A 16009-nucleotide genomic window follows, 5' to 3' on the forward strand; every position below is an offset into this window, starting at 1 on the left:
CCTGCTGATATAATATTATACATACGCGTATTGTTGTCGTCGTTCACCCATAGCCGAAGTACAGGTACCTGGTGGTGCAGTTTCAAGGGAGCCATTTACCCGCGCAAAAACAGACACTTTCGCACTGGTCGGTGGGGCGAGCGTGTGGGGAGGCGTCACACCACACGACTAGCCGGCGTGCGGCGGCGTCGGCGGCGGCGGGGCGGCTATGGTGGCTGTCCGCTTTTCACCCGCGTTCACTACCCCCGGGAAACAGTAGTGTAGCCGACCATACCACGAGCTGGACGTTCCGAGCGTGTATTATATTATAATATACATAGTGTGCGTGCACCGGCTTTGGATTTCGATCAGATTTTTTTTCCACTATCCACCCTCGTCAACACCTGTAGCACGGTACTATCTGCAGAGGTCTGCGATACATACGCATTTAAAAACATAACGTTATATACACGGTCATCAGTGAACAGGTATGTATATAATATAGTGTGTAAATTATTATTTTCATCGTCATCATTTTAATTTATTGTTACTTTATTAACGTAGTTATACGTGGAGTTATCGAGTCTGTTAACAAAATATTAGTTAATTTAATTTTTGCGTTTTAATTCAATCATTGCATTCTCATCACTTACTTATGGTCGTGTATGGGCTACTTGTTCATATAGGAATGATGATTATAAATTATACTGAAAATTAAATATATTTTTTATTTGTAGATATATTGATTGATTATTTTTAAATGCAGCGTACCTACTTAACAAAAAAATAAAAAAAATAAAAGGCTTTAAACGAAATTTAAACCCACCATATTTCGTGCATATTTCTGCAACGGACAATAAAATTCCATCTGCAAACGATGCGAGTCCTAAAGGATTCGCTCATTTGATAGTTGGGGAATGACACCTATAGAACGTTGGAATATTTTTAATGCGCTTCTACTGTTTTCGTTCGTCACCTGCTGTATATATATATAAATTATATATAATTTCGATTAAATTTTTCACTTGTTATATGTACCTACACACTATGCATGTAACTAGTATAACGCTAACGGCTATACACGAACGTGACTGGTAACTGTAATGCACTTACGCCGAGAGCAGTTCAAATAATATAACATAAATAGCAAGACAAAGCGATTTCCCGGCAATCCAGCAATTACAAATCGAAACGAAATGGTGAGAGGGCGAGGGGCTGTAGCCAAAGGACGTTTGTAATACTGAAGTAACAGAGTAAAACCGAGTAAATAGAAACAATTTTAGACTTTGGAGTTGGCTTTCTGTAAAATAAAATAACTCATGTTATGGTAATATTATATAATTCAATTATATATAAACGGGTAGGTACTTTATATGCTGTATATTTATGAATCAAAATGTTATTATATTAGATTTTATATACATGTCTGCTTATACCTACTTATTATGAAACCAATATACCAATGTAACAATAGGTACAAATATGTGGTAAATGGTAATTTAACTAACAATAATATAAAGTTGACAAATAACGTATACTGTATATAATATATAAAGAGATAATAATTTATTATGATGTTTATAACTGTATAAACTGATTTTAACGGTTGTTTTACAATAAAATTATAATAGTTTAGTTCAGTTATTGAAATTTAAAAATAATATTATTGTTTACCACCGAACAACTAAATCAATTAGATTTATTTTAATATATATATATATATATATATATATATATATAATGTTTTAATAATATCATTTATAGGACTTGTATAAATAATATATGAATGTATATAATTATAATATATAATAAAATAAATTAATAAGTGTTATTGTATTTTCTATTTAAATATATATTATATTTAACAATATATATTTATAATAAATTATAAATTCATGTCATTACTCATTAATAGGTATTATGTACAATCAAATATTTCTAAAGAGTATTATTGAACAAGGTACATTAAAAGATCAACATTACATACGAATATATGATAGTATAATATAATGATATAAAGTAGAATAAGCCACTGCGATGGATAATAGGATAGGTTATAAAATATTATACATTCAGAGGATATACCCACGCCCCACGAGGAAGCAGAAAATCAAATATCAGTAAAGGATGCTTCCGTCATCGTATATATGTACACAGTGAATATATTTTGTTATGTTGGTCATCACTCATCACTCATTGACCCATGTTTATATAGGGTAGAAATCTCTCATCGTTTTTAAACAACAATTTTTATTAATTTTAAAAGGTAATATTATGTACATAAAATTGTAAGTACGTAGTATCTGCCCATTCATTTTAATTTGACTCTGCAAAAAGTTCTTTATTCATTAATAATTATAGTCTTATTTTAAACGTATGTTAACATAATTCAAAAGTTAAAAGAAAATTGTTTGGTCATTTATGGAATTGCAGGTACGCAAATGCGGACATAATAAACAAGTAGTGGCTTTATGCTTATAAGTCAGTTTTTAATTTAATTGCGCTTTATTTTTTAATGACGTTTACTTTGATTGTTTTTTATGTACTTAAATACGAAATCTAGATGACAATTTTTTTTACAGTGAAAGTTTGTGAGAAGAGTTCAGGCATGATTATGTATTAATGTATTAATGTATAAACGTCTTCAGTCTCGATTATTTTTACAGATTTATAAAATATGTACGTATAATATTATGTGAATGAAAAAAAAATACTATTGAAAGAAACATATAAGTTTTATGCCTGCTAGTATAAAATTTTAAGTTATACAGTCTTATTACTATAGGTATATACTATATTGTATTGCATCAAGATGGGCAGATGATTTTTGAATTGTGTCCACGAGACAAAAGTTCTGGGAACATTAACGATAAGGTTTGAATTATAACATTTTATTACGTTATATTACGATAAAATTATTTTTATTATTATAGTCATTAAGTACTTTTTCTGTAAACGTTTAAAAGTGCTATAATTTACAAAAAACCAACATTTTATTTTTAAACCGTTATGACAAAAACTGATGTGACAGATTTGTAAGACGAGATTAAAGCATCGACTTAAATGGTATTAACCAAAAGTTCAAGCTTACTTCCTGTAGGTATAATGATTATGATCATGTATTTATTTTTAGGTACTAAACGAATATTGAAAGCAATTTATTTTACGTTTAAACGTTTTTCTTTCATTATTATTAATTCGATATTTATGTGCGAAATACCTTTCATATCTTTGTTTATTCAAAATCTAGGAAATTAGAAATAAATTGTAATTGAAAAATTCTCGAAATTTTGAAAATATATATAGGTATTCATAATTTCCACCTGTACGTTTTAGAAAATTCATAAATTTATTTATAAACTTTATATTATTATTGTAATGAATTTAATTTTCTTCGTGTTCTTTTTTAATAATACGATCCAATTTTAGATGCTTTACGAAAAAATGTAGGGTCTAAAGTCTATCTATTTTACAATAATAACGTGCTGTTATTATTAGTTTTCAAGTTTCAAATAGCCAATAGGTGTGATATTAAGGTTTTTTTTAAACTGTTCTATGGATTGAAAATAAGATACAAAGTTGAATTAAACAAGTAATAAAAAGGAATTGTATAAGCTGATTAATTTAATTAAATTTTTATTACTATTATATTCAATGTTTGGTGTAATATAAGGTATATTTTTTGAACGGGTGTGTGTATGGTATACAAGGTAAAATAGTGTCAACAGTTGACAATGACATATAATTATTTTTCATATATCCTTGGAGAATTTAAAAAATATCTACATGTACGAGGTATTTCACCAAATGTATACTATGACAATTTTTTTATATTTAATATTTTTGGAAATGATCATCGCGGTAATTTTCATTACAGTAGTTTTATTTTATCTAAATTTATGTATATTTATCATAAGCCAATAGAGGTAATTCATGTAAATAAATAAAAATAAAAATAAATAATTATCATTATAGTAGTAAAATAGATATGAATGTTTTAAATATTAGGCTAGATACAGGCATTTGAGTGAATATAGTGTGTACGCGCAAAGATAAACACAGTGAACATTCTGTAGGTAAATGACGCACACTTAAATTTGACGAGACTAATTCAAAATATTTCGCTGTTGATACAATTCAGTATTCTTTGGTAATTATATCTAATAAAGCATCACTATTTTCATTTATCATGGTTCATTATAGTGAATAATGATTATATATAAATAAAGATTTTAATCAAACACAATATATATTCGATATAATGGATTAGATATTTAGGTATATGGGTGAAAACGGTTAAATATACTATGCAAAATATTCAATTCAATATTAGGTAATCCATGTTGAAATGAATTAAATAATTTATAATAGGTAATGATGTTATTAACCGAATTTTTTGAATTAAAAATGCATATAAAAGATATTGTGTTTGTATAAAAATATAATTCCGTTTTAAAAAATGTACATGTTTTCACCGCATTCACTCGTTCAAGGATAAACTTACTATAATTATGTAGGTATGGTAGATTATTCTTTGTACGTATAAAATATTAATCTATACAAAGAATTTTAATTGGTATTAATGTAGGTACAGCATATACCATATATAAATCATTAATTATAACCATTATATTTTTCTTAAAGAAACGAAAAAAAGGTACCGAAAAACTACAGGATACAAGATAATATTATTATGTTTTGCGTTTGTCTCACTTTGCCTGTTTCAGAGTAAACCATCATAATTAACGTATTATCATGCATCATATTTTAATTTCAGTTCATCACTGTTTATTGAACTTTACACAATAATTACTAATTAGGATCATAATATAATAATATATGTATATGTTTACACAAAAACGGTTAATTTTTATCCATTTCATATAGAACAACTATTGTAAGTTGTGATGTCTAGTTCATTACTAAACATGGCTAAACAAAATGACTGGGATTTTATAGAATTCGTTAGTCAAAAACACGTCAATAATATAACATTAAAAAAAACGGATGTTCAGTAAATGTAATAAATAAAATATATTCTGAGAATCTGAGTTGCTTTTTAGCCTAAAAACCCGGAGGAAAAAAAAACATCATTAAACTGATATTATAGCTACGTTCAGTCTTAGTCATGGACCAGAATTTCAATAACAAAAAATATATATTAAACGATCATGCCCATTGTCACGCATCGTCACCGCACGGTGGAATGCAATAGAAATTTGCAAATGCCATTTTGAACATAATATAATATAAGTGCATCGTGTATAATGTATAATGATGTAAACGCACGCAGTCTCTTTCGCAACCATATTATATGACATACAGCATAATAAATACTCTACAGGGATTTTTGCTCGGCTATCAAAACAGGGGTTTCTACTTAATTTCCTCAAAGTGGATAGGAAGTAAATTATAAAAAAACACCACGAGAAAATCAAACAGAATTATAATATTATTTTCATGCGTTTGTGAATTTTTTATTTCGCGTTTTGCAGACAAATGACGTGATGACATATACACCTAATATTATTATAGCTTCGGGCGTACAAACCGCGAACACAATATAAAAACTTCGTCGCTGTATTATTATATTACTTTATGTATAGGCACACGTTATACCATTGTATTGTACAGTTATTAATTACGCCTTTAAGAGCAGTTCGTTTATTGCAAACAAATGTTGTCGACGAACACTGTTATCTATATGTTTTCATGTACGTAAAAATTATTATTATATTTTTAATGGCACTCATTTTAAACGATCGTGCCGAATTCGTTACTCGTTCTATATGATTTATCGAGAGTCCTTAAAATCCGTATTTTTGTTCGTTTTCAAATAGTATACGAGCTATATGTATAGCCACGTTATAAAGTACATCCTCTACTTTAGCTAGCTAATTATATACGGAACAATATAAGTCATTGCCGTCGTATAAATTGGATTTCTACCGTATTATTTTGTAGTTAACCCAATCTGCGGACCGTTTGCCGAAACACCAAGCTACAGATTAAAACGGGGCCCGTGCCAACAACTGAACAGCGAACTCGATATCGTTGTACATACTCAGACGTCTCGATCGCCTGGCTGACTGCTGGGGTTAATACACTGGGAATATTATGTAAATACTCAGTGGTCGTCGAAATGACTTAAGACAAGACGTATGGTCTCGATTGGCGATATAGTGAAAATGTAATAATATATTATATATTATTACGAAAGTATCAATTATCAAAGGTTTTAAATTACCTTTAAAGTCTTGACCATATAATAACATCATTAATGCTATTTAGAAATTGTGCTATAAGATATTAAAATAAAATAAATATGTGCATGAAAAAAAAATCGAAATATATTAATTAAACCAGGTAGGGTATACTAGGTGTAGATATATGTATGTTCAAATTTTAATATTTTAATTTGTTTAATTTTGTTATTATTTTCGTAAGAATAAGAGGTACAAAATGAATTTATATGTATTAGTATAAAATTATGTTCACCGTTGAATGATCGGTCTCCGATTGGTGAATGAATTGTGTTCCGTCAACAGTAGACCGACACAATTTGCTGTCCACTTCAAAATATATTAATACAAATTGAATTACTGAATAAAACAATATCACTAGAAATTTGAAATAATAATCGAACATAATCCGAAGTGTCATTGAAAGCATAATTACCCTTTACCCTTAACCCGATCTATACGGAAACGGTAACAACAATAATTATGAGTAGGTATAGGTGGATTTAAGGAAGTAACCATTGGATGACGTACGATAGTCATACGCCGCTGTACACAATTTTATTGTGGCGGCGTTATCGCGTGCATAATTAATTATTATTATCTTAGTACCGACAAAACGATCAGAATTGAAACTCTGTCGTCATACGGCTGCGTCACGCACGTCTCGATCGGAAACGTGTCCATGGGCACCTTTGAGGGTTTCTCGGAAGAACTTATAAACGCGTTAGTGGTACAACGATAATAATATTCATAAACGCACGTTTGTATGTATTAATTTATACACGGTGGTACCGAATTAAATAAAAAAGTCCCATTATTATTCTGTTATAGTGTTATGAAACCAATAATATTTTGATAAAGGGTCGTAGTATATTCGATCGACCGATTATTGAACGGAGCTCGTCTACAAAAACTTTTTCACCACTAGAAATGTTATCAATTATTTTCACTGTTTATGTATTTAGGTAGCTTTTACCGGCGTCCTTATGCTCGCGGAGTAACATAAATCTAGAGAAAAAAATCGCCATCTTGGAAAGTACCGGCCGAATGAGATTTCACGTTCCCATAACGTAAAATGTTCGACTTTTAAAGTTAACATCATTAATACACATTTTAAAATTTTTATTATAAAAATCATAAGCCGCGTATGATTATACAATACAAGACTGTATTCACCGGAAAAGTGCTGAAGCTCGGTTGATCCAACGCCACAATTACGCATGGACTTAATCAACTAGAATAATATATTATTATAGTACTTACCATATGTTATTGCATGGTGTTATACATTATTTAAATCACGTTTAGACATTGTAATAGTGACTGAAAATTGCTTAATCGTCGTAACTGATACTAATTTATATCCGCCTAGTGTACTGTAGCAATATTTAGCTAGCCAAAGTGTAAACATAACGTGAAAAGTATTATGCACTCATGTATACGCAGGAGTGAGGGAAACTCATGATGATGTTTATCTCTTACCCCAATTTATCTACGAAACTTCGGTAACTTGACCCCTTTAACATAAATAAATGATACAAAATAATTAATGGATAATTATAAATTGTTTACGATATGTTGTGTGTATCATAATAAAATCATTAAAATTTGAAAGGTTGTCTATAACTATTTTCATTTTTGTACTAAACCTTATTTTATAAGTTTAACCCTTCCTTCTTTTAGGGGATCTATTAAAAATAATTGTCTGGTCCTTCATGCGAAATTCCAATAAGTACCTACACCTCTATATATGTGACGATATAAATTCCAATATCTGCATACGTAATAAATGTTTTTTTGCTACTAATAAATAAAATATGTTAATTATTTGGATGATAATGGTGGACGTGGTACACACTACATTATATTATTGATTTTTTGGGTGACCACGGAGGCATGGACTTTTGGTTTATTGAGTGATAACGGCCTCACTAAGTACCTTTTTGTATCTATTCGCACGTTAACCTGATCATCTCGGAAAGTTAAAATGGGTGCACACTAATTGCGTACTAAGACAGATATCTAACGTACTTTTTTGAACGAATTTCATTCCGGATGTAACCCGTGTTATTTTTTCGCTTACATTTAATTTCATTAGTGATTTCTAAAGCTATATTACCAAAAGCACATACAATTAAGAAATTTAAATTTGCTTAATAAGCTTGAACTTTTTTTGACCTATAAATTTGAAGGAAATACTGAATTTTTACTAATATAGGTATATGTGTCCAATAAAAAAATCATATGTACTTACTATTAACGATTTTATATATATTATAAAGATGTCTGGCCTATGAACTATTATTTAATTACTGAGAGGGAATCAGGGAAATCCATATATTTCATAATATTTTTAATAAACATAAAAAACCATTATTAAAACTAGTTTCATATATGTTTATATAAAATATAAAATTTATTATTTTTAGCTTAATGTTGTAATACTAAATATTTTCACAAAAAATAATTATAGGTACATTTATAATATTTTAAATCAGTTTGGAAACCACTGAGAACCCATAAAAATATATGCTTAATAATTCAACTGGAGACGTAATTCGTGTTACCTTTATTTTAAGATAATAGTAAAACGCAATTCGGGGGACTGTAACAGTATTATGCAATTCGTGTGTATACCTAATAATAATAATCACTTTTGCAACAACAAAAAAAATACATTAACATTTACTTGATATAAATTTAACCGCAGTGAATTGTATATTTTTTAAACATGTTAAAATCATACTTTACTATTATAGTCACTAAATAAATATTATATTGTACGTATGTTATATAAAATGAATAATATCTATAAAAATCGATTTATATAAAACATTCACGTACTCGTTCGTACTTAGCCATATTTTATACGAACACGGTATTCGTATATTTTGTACAGCTTACAAATAATTCGTAAAATGTGTTACTTTATTCAGTCTAGCAGTGGTTTTTAATTTGATAGAACTGTGCGAAATAGTGTTTTAATCTGTCTTCACCATGATATATATGTTTGAAATTTGTTGAATATGCGTTTCTTTGGAAAGTATACTGAGTATATTATGGAAATGTATCGTAAGAAAAAATCTAGTCGTTATTCATCTACTTTATTTTTAGTGAATAAGTCACTTATAACTCTTGTTGCTAATTAATATTTATACCAGATCAATTATCGAACGAAAAAAACTAATAAGACCTTATCGTTGTGTTTCATTTTATACAAGCAATATTTAAATAAACAATATTATAGACATAAACGTTTTATTTATAAATATTATGATAAATTTATACAGTAAAATAAAAAAATTCATTTTTTTGAATTAAATAAAACAATAAACCGACGTTCACTCGAACAATTTATTATAATATTATAACAATAGAAACAATACGTAGAAACTAAAAACAATAAAACACTACCAGTGCGAAATAGCGTAACAGAAAATTATTCTACCGATATTAATACGAACACATAAACAGTTCACGATAATAATAGTAAATACTTGATAATAATAATGATATAGGACATGGTAACAGGTTATTATATTCAAATTACAAGGTGTTTTTTATAAAGATAAACCGTTATTTTCTAGAGAAGTATCTACAGACGTTTTTGAAAGTATTTTTTTATTTTTATATAGTTTAAAGTCATTATACATATAATTATTTATACTTTTTTCGTAATAATTTTTCTTTAGGTTTTATTTTTTTAATAACCATGTTTACATTTTTATTTTTATACTTCAAATTTGTGAATTTTCTATGAATTTCAATAAATTAAATTCAAATAATGAACGTGCAGTCAATTATATAGCTATATTCATTAGAAATATTTAAACTTAGATGATAGAGATTGCAGATAAGTAAACCGCACAATGTTGGTCCGCTTCACCGATAATCTAAACTATAAATACTTACTTATTTTTCGAGAAAAACCGCGTATGTTTATCGATATCGGTATCATCGAATTAATGCGTTAGAAGTATGTTCAGACACGTTGTCAGCATATAGCGAGTGATTGCGACCAACGGTATCAGTGGCGTGCTCACGGGGGTAAAAGTGTGTCATATCATTCCGTAGGGTCTTATGTTTGTCTATTGATTTCTCATAACTTCTCATTAAAATAAAAATTCATATTTTATCTTTTTTTCAATGTGATTTTTAATTTTTTTTCTGTAATAACGTGGTCGAGAACAGTCAAAATTTCATATCCCACTCAACTTTTTTTAAACCAGGATGGCGAGCACGACTTGTCGCGTGCGATATCCGCTTTCGGGAAACGGCCACAGCGTTAACGATATATAGTGCATAATATTATAATATATTATAGTACACAGCTACGGTGACGACATTATTATTCGTTGGCGTCGACGCACAATAAATTCGCGTTAATCCGACCGGACAAACACGAACGTTACGCGAGACACAATAATATGCGCGTCGCTGTGTGAAAACCGCAGCAGAAAACCGATCTGGTGAGCTATCAACCGGACGCGCATAGTATTATAATAATAATATAATATAATACACGCCCGGTCGAGCGTTTAATCGGACAGATGTTCGCGTGATTTTCCTCATCGCTCCCGTCAGCGGATTCTGTAGACAAATCCGTCTACACGGCGATACCGTCGCTGTATAATATATAATACTACATGCATAACGCGTAATAATATATCGGACACAATATGTTTTCAGGCCGTTCGATGTTGTGATTTACGCGTATATACAGTGCATGAACTGTACCGTAAGTATTTCATTATTCTGTACGGTTAGAGTTTTCTTCACCCCCGTTCAATTAATATAATATAAATCGATTACATGTCGATATGGTTATATATATTATTGTCTTCAAATGACGTTTGGATTACAATTAAACGTACCGATTTGTTTCTTTCACTAAATTTGTCCCGCGACTATATGGGCAATGGCATGTAATGTAGTAATACTGATGACGTGTCACTGCCATTAACGTAGTTATCGATTATTTTAATTGGAATTTTTTTATATATACGTCTTACGTGCGTAATATTCCCTAATGTCGCTTTTTTATTAGCACTCGAATATTCTGTGTTTTCCGATTTTTTATTATATTCAAAATATCAATTCGATTAGAAAAGGCTATACGCGAGTATATCTGGACACAACTTAAAAAATGGCCACTATTTATAAAGTCTTAAAACTATTAAACAAAATACATCCTACAAACGATCATGAAATAATTTAAATACTCTAATTTATACTTGATAAATATACTTCGAGTAAAGAAATACGCATTAGCATGCTAAGTATAATATATTAGAATAATGTACGCGTATACGTGTACGCAATTATTATATTATACATATAAGTATAGATAATATACATGATTATATTTTCATATACGTACGTGTATGAGCGATATTATATATATTATATAACATAACTATATATAAGTAACGCGCTATGAAAAGTTTATGCGCTTTATCGGAAATCAATATTTCGACGTTCAAATATATATTATAAGCATGCGCGGAATATTTTTTTTATGAGTTTCTTATTATGCAAATACAAAGTGCTTTAGCTATGACGTTTATTTGTTTTTATTTTTTTACTTCTCGTTGATATATTATACGCCTCTAATTTCAGCGTAAAGCTACAGGTAAATAATATATACACATTTCCAACTAAACGTAAGACGTCAAAATCTAACTTAGTGGTCAGGGGTTTTCACCAATAACCACAATAAGGTTTGGCATTCACATCGGGTTGTAAGAACGGGATTGTTCCTGAAAGTATAAAACACTTAATACTTTAATTTTTATGTATTTTTTTTTATTTTAACAATAGGAATATACGTTAAAATTTTAAGTTGAAATTAAATTTAAAAAAATGTTGTGATGTAGTAAAGAAATAATCAGTAAACGAATTAAATGTGGATCGTTGGAATAATTTGGTATTATGGTGTTTAATAGCATCGATAGATAGATAACCGGCTAATAATTCGAAAACATTTGCTAATTATATAACATTTAATTATAGTTATGTATTGAAGTACCTACTATATGGATATAATTTTAAAATGCAATTATATTTCTTTGCTCAATAGTTTTATTATAGGTATTGTAATTTATTTAAAATGTTCTTATTGATTTTAAACGATCTATATTGTCAAACCAATAACTTCAGCCAAGTTTTAATCATTTCGTGGAAAAACATATATCTAGGTGCAACAACTCAGAACAGTGGAATAACGAAATACAATTCATTCAACTTACAAGTTATATTTGTACTCTCATATACATTTTAGATCAGAATAAATTTAATTTTAATTAAAATAATTAAAAGTTACTACATAATGTCACTATTTTACTCATAGAGTTCAATAGATACAAATAAAAACTATTTACTGTGAAAATTAATTTTATATAACTACATTCAAATATTAAATACAAACTTACAATATATATATACACATAATATAATATATAATTTATAAATATGTGTAACCAAATGTTAGTCAAAACACTGGAATTTAAAAACTCCAAGTCGAAGTATAATAATATCCAATTTGATAGCCAATTTGCACCAATAATTAATGATAACAAGTAATAATAAATTATTGATTACCACTACGCAAATTGCGGTTAGCACCAATGTCCAATATTTAGCAGCGTATATGCATTACAAATAATAGCTATCTAGTTGTGTTATATGTCTGTGGTTTTATCATATTTTTATACTGGTCTTTGGTGTACGCACGGTTTACCTTGAATTATTACTGTGTACGGATATAATACAAATAAAAAAATTAAATTAAATTAATTATATTACCACTTGCTTAATTTCATAAAAACCGGCGCAGTTTACAATATAGTGGAATGAAATTAAAATATTAGATTAAAGTCCCGAATCATTATTATTATTATTTACGTTATGATATTCACGATAAAATTTGTTATACAATTAACAATTTAAACGACGACACAGTATAAGTGGGCTAATTGTTTCCTTGTTACTTTTATACTTAATACTAAGTAATACCCATCATTGGCCTGCTGCAAAAAATCAATCATACGAGTTTATAATATATATATATTTGCTGTTGTATTAAATTAGCTTTTATATTTTTAATCGTCGATATAGAAATATTATTTATAGTACAACAATGGCTATTTTATATTATAAAAGTCGCATGAAAGTCAACTAAGTTCGGTATTGAAATTTATAGTTATATCGTTATTAGTGAATAGCGAGTTCGTTATTGCAGTAAAAAAAAAAAAATTCTTTTATTGATGACTTCAGATTCGGCTATCACTAATCAGAATCACACATTTTTGGCATGCGGTTTACTCGTTATCATTATTGAAAGTTTTAATAATTATAATATCTTACCTGCAAAGAATAATAATTATCGTAAAAGCAAAATATAATAAAAAAGAAGTTAACATATTTTTTTTCGAAGATGATTACGATTTATGAGGTTGAAATACAATAAATATACATTTTTAAAAACGCTTACAATTTAAATAATGCTAATCGACATCTATTATTATTATTATATATTATCAAACCATTTATATAATTTATGAGAATTGTAGTAGATTATTGATTATTAAATTATATACCTACTAAATACAATTTTAAATTGTCCCTCTTCAATAGATAAAAAAAAACAACGTTGAATATTTTAATAGATATTTTTGTAATATATTTATGTATACGATGCAATCATTGTACATAATATTTATGATTTTTTTTTCAATTACTTTGAACGATTACACTGAAATCTTATCGTTCGCTTTAAATTCAATATAAATGTTATAAAAAATATATTATATTTATTAGATCAAACACATTTTTTTTTTCTAATCGAATTTTTAAGGCTTCAGAATCTATAAGACTGCTAGTCTACAAAACATATTTATTGAATATTTATGATTTATGATTCAATATCTTATAAACAGCAATATGTTTCCGTAAATTTATAACTCAATGCCCATATACATTTACCGCATAATGATTATTATCGTCATTCGACTCGCCAAGTTCAAAACTGAATTTTCCACTCAAAGACACAGCAGCTACACATACATAGGTACATACGTATATCTGTGACTTCGTTAATATTTGTACCATTACGACGGGGTAAATCAAAAATATAAATAATCGATTCCACCTAACTGACGATTGTTTTTGTTAGGTACGTCGACACGTCGCTGCAACGTGATAAATGTTTTCACAGTCAATCTCTCTCAAATCTATAGACCATATATATAATATATACACCTACACACATACACAAGACGAGAATATAACGTATATACGACTGCCACAGGCTTTCATTAAAGTAAATCGAATTTGTTAGATCCATCGAGTTTCCATTTTTCCGTCCTTTATAAAATCGCGAACGATGAACTGCACGAACACCACCGTCACACAACATTCATCAAACTTGACGGCGGACAGCGTCCGCCGGTCGGTTACGTGACCGAAAAATCGTGGCGGAAATCAATGCTGAACCGGGGTGGTTGCATTATTATGCGCGTATAATCGATTTGGACGGACTTTATGCAGCCTTGGCAGTAAACCGATTTTGTGCCGGCGTATATTATTTATACATATTATATAATATAATACATAGTAAACGATATTGCAGTTTCGCATGTACAATATTTGCGAAAAAAATGTTCGTAAGTTTGCGGTGAAAGTCTGTAGCAAAATATCACGTTTGTCATTAATCATATACCTACATTTCGAGTAATGTGTGCAAATTGAGCATAATGTACGCGTAACTAATAGTATCAAACGTACGTTTATACCAATATATGAATCTGTCCGTATCTTTGTATTAGTGTAGCCTTTGCAATTATTCTAAACTGACGTTTTAAGACACATTTGATTTTCAAAAGCTCGCGCAAGAGTATAAGGAGATATTTTGTAAAATTTAAACAATAATTTTGAAAAAAAAATTATATATTTTTCTTAAAGATTTTCATATTATTAATGATATTCTAGAGATAATGTTTGTCTGTTTAATACATGGATGAAGAAGGTACCTTTGTTTTGCGGATCCATACTATATTACGCTGTGCAGTATGCCAGTATAGGACATGATGAGTCATGCTTATCGATGACAACTGTTCGTCGTCACTCGATTCTCGTCATTCGTCACTAGTCACAAAAGCCGCTGTTTATGGCTATTAACATTGCTTTCAATAATAATAATTCTATATAAAACGATAAAAATATTTATTATTTGCTATTTACAGATTTTGATTTTAATACTACTACTTTTATTACTATGTGTTTAATAATATTGAAATGATGGGACACGATGCTTAAAAAAGGGATAATCTCGTTTTAAACGGAACGAATAGTCATTTTAATTATATTATAATATTATACCGTTCCAAAAGAGAATACATCAAGAGACGGACTGGTTTCCGTCTAGCGGCGCGCATCTCCCACATAACGGCATAGGCAGTGACAAAGCGTAATCACCATATCGCCTATATAGCTTACGATAAAAGAAAGAATTGTTGAAAGCTTGAATAACATGTTTTTGAAATCGAAAAAATAACACAAAAACGCTAATCAAACAAAATAAAATAAATCACTATAGAAAAAATGTCCTTCTAAATTTGTTCAATCAATAAAATATTGCGAGTTATGTGGTTCGCTTAAACAAAACATCATTGTAAACCGATAAATTATTAGATATTTATATGATTTATTAGTGTTGTACAAACCAAACTCGGTCACTTTAATTTTCTGTGTCCGTTTGATTTTCCAGTATAGTCGCCAGAAGGGTATCA

General features: G+C 28.9%; 1 protein-coding gene across 2 annotated transcripts in view; it reads left to right on the forward strand.

Annotated features, from left to right (window-relative positions):
- Positions 1-231: 231 nt before the first annotated feature.
- LOC132919462 (melatonin receptor type 1A-like) overlaps positions 232-16009 on the forward strand; it is a 110319-nt gene continuing 94541 nt past the window's right edge. The window contains exon 1 of one of the 2 annotated variants that reach the window (XM_060981097.1): positions 232-467. The gene's annotated coding sequence lies outside the window, so the exon portion shown is untranslated. Of the gene's footprint in view, positions 468-10766; positions 10960-16009 lie in introns of those variants that run through there. The other variant, XM_060981098.1, reaches the window with a different exon arrangement.

The sequence above is a fragment of the Rhopalosiphum padi genome, chromosome 2 (genome assembly GCF_020882245.1).
Source record: "Rhopalosiphum padi isolate XX-2018 chromosome 2, ASM2088224v1, whole genome shotgun sequence".
In the NCBI taxonomy this organism is placed as follows: Eukaryota; Metazoa; Arthropoda; class Insecta; order Hemiptera; family Aphididae; genus Rhopalosiphum; species Rhopalosiphum padi.